General features: G+C 39.0%; 1 long non-coding RNA gene across 1 annotated transcript in view; it reads left to right on the top strand.

Moving 5' to 3' along the window:
• Window positions 1–2,421: 2,421 nt before the first annotated feature.
• The window catches only part of LOC139109531 (uncharacterized), a 28,254-nt gene continuing 22,780 nt past the window's right edge, over window positions 2,422–7,895 (top strand). Inside the window, exons 1-2 of the long non-coding RNA XR_011546847.1 lie at window positions 2,422–2,832; window positions 3,131–3,156. This is a non-coding gene — a long non-coding RNA (uncharacterized lncRNA). The remainder of the gene's footprint in view (window positions 2,833–3,130; window positions 3,157–7,895) is intronic.

Here is a 7,895-nt window from a genome sequence, read left to right as displayed (position 1 = left end):
AAGAGGTTTGCAGAACTTACAATTAATAACTTTTATATTACGTTGAATAAACGTTTATCAATTATATTAATCGTAATAAAATAATAAAATTAATTTACGAAGTGTTGAATCTAATGCGCGTTTAAATCAAAACTCGTTCGAAATTCTCTTCCCTCCGATTGTAACGTCGTTTCTCAAACGTGACCGCGATTTTTTTTAAATATTTTTTATATCGTGTACGCGGCACTTAGATCGCGGCTCGGTCGCCAGCAAAATAGCGTGCAATCTACACGTTCTAATCGTCCGGCGAAAGTTTAAGACATCGATCGATATCACGTCGTTGGAAAGAATAGGCGGAGAGGAACATAATCGGCAAAGGTAAAGGGAGGGAAATAAAAGGAGAAAAAAAGAAAAAAAAAAAGAGAACAGAAACGCGAAGGACCACGACGGGGTGCCGATCCACGAAACGGATCGGTGTTCCCGGCCGGTCGTGAGCTGCAATTTTCTGGTAATCATTTATTCGCGACACAGTGTTACACTTTCACCCCTTTCCAGCACGGAATACGTAGGCCCGGCCGGCACACGTACCGTATTACGTGATTAAACGATAACAGATTAGGCGCACTTGGTATGTGGAACGCTGATTCGCGATAGCATATCCTCTCGCCACGAAATATTCGTGCCTGACGAATAACCTGCCTTCTCCCCATATCTATTTATTCCGCTATTTATTTTCCGCCCGATAAAACGTGACGTTAAATCCTCTTTATTAACCAAATATACGGAATTAATAATTTTATTACTTTAGCAGCTGTAATTTTATTGTGTCACGTCAAATTTTGACGACTCATTCCGCCGCAAATGTATTCCGTATTCGTGCCGGGCGAAGGGCCCGGATTTACGTAAACGTAATAATGCACGTGCGATATGTGAAAAACCTTAGTGCCACGAAAGTTGACGTATCGTGCCGGAGCTTTAATCTCATGTTTTAATCTAGCAGGCAACTCTGTTGATAAAGAGCTTTCACGAGCTAAATGAGCAACTTCGATGTTTCTTGTAGGCGACTTGCAATTAATAAAGAGCAAGCTTCGCCGGCGTAACGATAAAACTTGTCGAACAAAAAGCTTCGTTGTTTCGGGCAGACATTTTATTTGCATGGCTTTCTGAAGGCGTATATACCTACAGAAAGCTCGCGAAATTGATCAAACTCTTAGAACCTTTTTTTTTATACATACAAAAATTAAATTCGAGGTACGTATACGTTTGCTTAATTTTGTATTTCACACACGGCAGAGATAAAACAAATTCCTAAGGTTACGATGTTGATTTCATTATCTATTGAGTGAGGGTCGGACCTTCGTCGATTCTCTCTTTTTCTTTTGTCGACATTTTCCCGACCCGGGAGGTGACGTAACGCATCGTATCAGCATCCCTCGTTCCCTGTATTCGCGATTTGCGACTTCCCGATTCTCTATTGTTGCGCGAGGGGTATGTCTCCGTCTCGTATCTCTCTTATGTGACACTTGAATGGCAGATCGCTAGGGTTTCGGTGACGCCGTAATGCCGACCAGCCTTGCAATTGCCGAGATTGGCCTGTCGCCAATTACTTATTTCGATTACTTATTCGTGCGTTAGATACAAATGCCGGAGCCCGCAATCGAGATCGCGTTCTTAAGTCCGAACTTTGATATCGGTGATAATCATTATTTAAAATAAATATTTTACTGAACATTACGGAGCTCGTACGGTGCGCCGGTATTATATTAATAAGGTGGGTGGAGTGGGGGAAACCGGAAAGTCAGCGCGCGCGAGCCACGTTCCTCTCCCCTCTCCATTCTTCCGCCGACTACCGAACAGCGAGCCACGCAGCACATGGTCCAGATACGATCCGCTCGAAACCGGAAGCAAAACGCCACGTATGGTGCACGGACGGTACAGAGATGTATCCCGGTGCGTATCCACTTTGCTGACGAATGCTCCGTACGCGGAGAACAGTTATGAAAAGTGATCGTTCCCTTAAAGTAAGTTCCGTGACCAATTACACGTGTTAATTATTATATTCGCGTCTTTGGGGTAATCGTGGCGACTTGCGAACGTTTCGTTTAAGCCCTCGCTGACCGATGATACGTTAAAAGTAATAAATTCCATTGTACAATGTAATGCATAGCGTGCGAGGGAAGCAGAGGTCGCGCACAAGGTCTGCACGTGCTCGCTAGGTATACGTGCTGCGCGGCGCGTGTGTATACATGCTCGTCTTGGAATGTATGCTTGCCGGTCGGACACGAGATTAGCTACAGAGTAACAAAATAATATTAGCAAATCGTTACCGCGAATTAACTTTTACGCCCGACATTTCGCACGTGTGTAGATTATCCACGAATCGAATACCTTCTTGAGAATGTTAATTAAATAAATTTTTCCTTTTTTTCTGTTTTCAGCAAGGATGTAAAGGAGGACCAAACGTGCCATTGTCGCTATTCCGCAAGTGCTGAGTGTGGAAGAAAATCCGGCCGGACTTTCTAAATATTCGAAGAGAAGGAAAATTCTCGCCGCCGAGTTATATGAACTGAATTATATAAATTATATGAACTGCAGCCAATTCGTCGGCCACTTTTTCGTGTCTCCGAAGTAGTCGCGCGATTTTTGCTCTGCGAATTTTAGCGAACGCGATTGCCGATCCAGGGTCGCGCGACAAATTTCAAGTGATAGCTTTTTTTTTTATTTTTTATTCGCGATGTAGAGTCACCCGGTCGCGGTTTTCGCGTGTTTCTCGTGCACGGATGGAAGGCAACCCAAACTGAGAGGAGGAGGAGGCTCAGGATGGGCAACATGCTTCGGCGGACCAACGTATCGGTGAGTATCTTTTTTTTTTTGCATAAAGTTTATTAATTTTTTTTTTAATATCTCTATAATCTTACTATTTCGATAAAAATTAAAATAAAAGCTTTAATAATTAATACATTTATTAATACAATAAAATTTTATATTTGAAAAAAAAAAGTTAAACTTATTACAGATCTTGTTCATACATAGATAACTTTGTTTTATTATTTTATTGAAGAATTAATTAGAGACACGTAACATTTTTTTTTTTAATAGTGGAACTTATTCTAATTATGTCTACAATTTATGTTTTTTTTTTATGTTACAGTAACTCCGCCGCTGCGCATCGAACCGGTAAGTCAGTCACATCTTCTTGCATTCATTGTAATTTTGTTATGAGAAATTGAACAAAGTGTACGATACACAAAAAATTGTATGTCTGTCCAATATATTAAATATTTATTGTTTTTTACAATATCCTACGCGCAATCAGTCAAAACAATTTTAATAATAACTGAGCGCTAGGCACGATTATTGATTTGGGAGGGAATCTTATTATATAAAATGATATTAATTCTAATCCGTACATAATCTCGTTGCTTTAAGTACAATAATAAAAACAACTAAAATTAACAAAGTTATAAAAATTAGGCTGACATTTACTCTCGTGGCACAAAATGAGCCAACCGAAAGAACAAGTTAACAGTAGAAAAACGGCAACAGTAAGATCTTTACGTCCCTTTTTAAAAATAGAAGTAATCGACACGAACTCTTTCAAGTCGTAGTTGAGAAAAGATTTTTTATAGTTCTATTTCGAAAAAATCAATAGAAAATGAAGGAAAAAACTAGATATTATTAATATCGCCCATTAACTTAATTAACTGATCGATTACCTTATCAGTCTCGCAGATTTTGCTCGTTAAATTTGATAGTAAAATAACAGAAGGTTTACTTCGAGCCGCTTGTTTAACTTTTTTGGCGCTGACAAAACACGCGACTTGGACATACGCGGCTCTATCTTTGGAACGTGTTATCCCCGAGATTACCAAATCTTGAAATCCGATTTTGCGATTTAATCTTATCGCGTGTCAGATTTTAATATGTGTATTAGCCGCTATATTAATATCTGGAACAATGCAAATTTATTCTGCGGTTAATAGGACGAAGTTGTTACTTTCCAAAAGTATGTATAACTCCGTGGAATTTAATCAGCGATACCTAGAATACGGGAGATACTTAAATATCGATCATCTACACACACGTATTAATTTACATATACCGGACTGAGAAATATTTCGTATCGACTGAAGTATATATAACTGGACCTAAGGTACCCGTTATTAAATCGCATTTATAATTAATTATTTTATGGAAAATTAATAATTGGCGCAATGTATAATGTAGATAATTTATTTGAGCCAGTCTACCCAGAAAATATAATTGCTGTAATATAAAATATTATGTATATGCTTTTGAGTATTATTACATTACTTATTCTGTCTTTTAAAATTAAGCAACGAAATTAGATAGCCGAGCGAAACATAGTATTCGAATGCGCGCATTTTATTTGAAACCAATTATTAATTTTTTAGCATAACTCTTGTTAGAACGATAAAAGTAAAGTGCTTCGATTCGTCTATTCGCTCGCTATAGAATTAGATTGATTTAGCTATTGGATTTATTATTCAATAAGCGTATTAATTAATTTTCTATTTAATTTAATAAAATTAACAAACGTCGCGAATTCAAAATGTAGATTGTCGGGCATGATTATATTAGGTAGAATCGGTGTAAAGGGGCTCCTTTTAATATTTACGGTCCCTATCGATTCCGATTAATTATCGCTCACCGCGGAGGCTCCGAATTTCGGGCTTCGGATTAATACGGGATATAAAGGCGGCGACGGAGTTCTTACGAAGCAATCATCAAGGAGAGCCTTCGTGCCAGACGACAGTATGCGCGCCACTTGTACATAACGTAAGATCACTATCGGGCCTCGCTCTCGCACCGGCAATATTCATCTCGAATACCAGTTTAATTGCACCGTGCACCGTGTCCTCGAGCCGCGGTCGATTATTACGAGAGCTAATCTCGCGGATTGGTAACCGCGATAATGTCGCTGGAAGCACAAACATCGGAATAGGCGAATCATAACGCGCGATAGGTAGATAAATCTTAGTGTTTATTTTCTCTTATCTGTATCAAATTATTTTGCCGCAGTGCTATTTCTAAAAAAAAAAAAAAAAAAAAAAAATGTAATAGAGGATTTCTTTTGCAATCGCTCGATGACGCGCGGTAGATAATTTCAAAATAAATTATTGCCTTTTCTGTTTTAAAATAATTCACATATCGTGAGCTCGCGCCAGCACCGCGACGTCGTACGTCGACGTGCGTTCCTTTTCAGGGAAATGCACACGGCGCGATGCACGTAGGCCACTTTGTTCGCTTTTACGGGAAATTAGAGCCGACGTAAGAGAGCTCTCTTTGCCATCGTTTATTCCCTTTGTGGCACGGTTATTCGGTGCCGCGGCGACATGTCGCCGCAAAACGCGATGGCCACGGTAAAGAGCCGAAGAAGAAAGCCAAGGTTCTATCACCCTTTCTTGACCCTCGCGGGTTCGTTGACACAGACCGTGACACTCGAGAGGTGTGCGGTAGAAGTGCGTGGACATCTGCCACGATCCGTAGCTATTCGTGCAAAAGTCTATAACGATCTTGTCGAATGTGTTCCCTCAGTCGGCCTCGCATCACTCGCCGAAGTCCGACGCACAAAATTATTCGTACGAGGTATCCCGGGATTTTTTTTTTTATCTCGATTTTGACGACGGGCATCTGCGATAAGGTTAGCGATATTTATTCGCGCAATTCAATAACAAAAACTGGAACCGATCCGCTCATCGTACTTAATAAGTGAGAGTCGATAAATAATAATTTCGATATTATATACTTTCATGCCGATGCAATTGATTAATTAGAAAACATGTTCCTCGAAATACAACGATACGTATATCCGGAAAAAAGCACGCGTGACGAGAAACCTTTCTGAAAGAAATAACGCAAGATGTTGCGAAGCCGTAGAACTCTTGCCTAAATTAATTCCGAACTCCTTCCGTCTCGCTTATGTTTTTTCTTTTTTTCACTTTAAGTATCTCTTAATCGCGGGATCAGACATTTTGGGAAACCTACCCTCGAAGAGTCGGCGATTAGGAGGCGGGCAATCATTAAAACGAGAGATACACGAACGGAAGCCTCTGAAAAAATCCCGCGCGACGTGTATATGGTTTCCGAATATTTTTGCCGTTACCGTTACGTAGCCCAGCGAATTACTTAGACTTAGCTTTATTCCTTGGCCTGTAGAAGTAGTTAAAAATTAATATTTTTACCAATCGACCGCTGTAAGCTGATACTGGGGCAGGAAATATATTTATTTCCCATGTCACATACGATTTCTGAGAGGCAAGGGATTGTTGCACCGGTTCGGTCGAGGGAGAGAAGAGTGCACATCCCTCGTGTATACAGGTGGGACAGGTTTCTAGTGTTTATAGGTAACTATGGGAACCTGCACATCGCTTTAAAATGAGTCATGCGTCTCGTCGCATTTTTACATTTCCTGCCGTACGTTTAATACATATAGCTGACAAGTTGCTTTAGCGCTCACGGCACAGTTGAATTTTAATCGTCACGGGGTCGTAAGAGAGAGGGGATGAAATATCGCATTAGTTATTCGTGCTAGAAACGTTTATTAAATGATATTTAATTTTATAAGTACTTTAAAAAAATTGTTTTTAATTTTATTTTAGTACTATACATCATCACGTTTCAAAGAATTTTTTATAAAATGTCTAGCACGATAATTAATTATTTTCGGCTTTACGTACGTAAAGAATAGTCTCGTAAGAATAATAAGTCTTTGGAAACAGTTTTCATCTTTGCATAAATTACCATCGACGATTTTTTTTTAACGCTATAGCTACCAACAGTTTATGTATATCCATTAATACCGTAACTTGTCTTATAAACCGTCACATAAAGTCTTCAAAACGCATTGCTTTTTTTTTACAATTGACTGCAGATAGAAACAATTATTCTTTTACTCGCAAAACTCTGTTTAGAAAAAAATATTAATATTATATTAACACATTTTACATATCGTTGCTGAAGTATTCTCAAGTCGTAAATTACAGGCATTTTCAATAGGGAAGATAAAATTCTATACAAGTTAAGATAAAAAAAAAAAAGAGGTTCTTTAAATGATTATAAAACTATAAACTAGGGGATAGGATAGAACTTTCTAAGGAAAAATAAAAGAATGTATTGTATAATTGCGAATGGAAGAAAATATTTCTCCAGTCACGTTTATATGACATATACCTGAAGGCATCAATTGGCAGACGTAACTGAAATTAAAAATGAAGGCAGTTCGGTCGGGAAATTTATGAAATACTTTGCAAATACATTTTTTAATATTTTTCTATTTTTACGAATAATCTTTCATACCGTTGTATATTTCATTACGCGTTTTTACTCAGAGAATCATTAATTAACTGTATTTTCAAACAAATTATTAACTTCGATAAATAAATAATAGTAACAAACTACGTCGTAGGGATAAAATATTTAAAATTCAATGACCAAGCCAGCGGACATAGAGTCTCTATAATTTTTCATAACATATCGAAAGAAATCGCGCTGAATGCGAGTCCTATTTTTTTATCCTTCGGGTAAAAGGAGAAACGCGTTGTCACGTGTCGGGAGGATATCGATGACCGGGTGTATCCATGGTATCGATCGCACGGCGGATCGCGATTGGAATTACGAGAACATCGTGGATAGGCAGGACGCGCAAGTGCAGGAAGGAAGTGTCGCGGTCGCTCTTCCGGGCAGCTGGCCTGGATATATCGGCGTGTCCCGGCAATAGCACATAGGCACCATGGTAAAGTAATCCACTATAGGACGTCATACAAGTGCCATTACCGCACGGGGTCCGTCCGGGGGCTTCATTTAATACCTCGCGGATACATAATTAGGATCCGGATAAATATAACATCCCATGTTAATATCTTTCTCTCCCCGCTTTCCTCACTTGCTAACCT

This window comes from Cardiocondyla obscurior, linkage group LG18 (assembly GCF_019399895.1).
Source record: "Cardiocondyla obscurior isolate alpha-2009 linkage group LG18, Cobs3.1, whole genome shotgun sequence".
NCBI lineage: Eukaryota > Metazoa > Arthropoda > Insecta > Hymenoptera > Formicidae > Cardiocondyla > Cardiocondyla obscurior.
The sequence above is the reverse complement of the archived record's forward strand: the minus strand, read 5'-3'. Positions and strand labels throughout refer to the sequence as shown.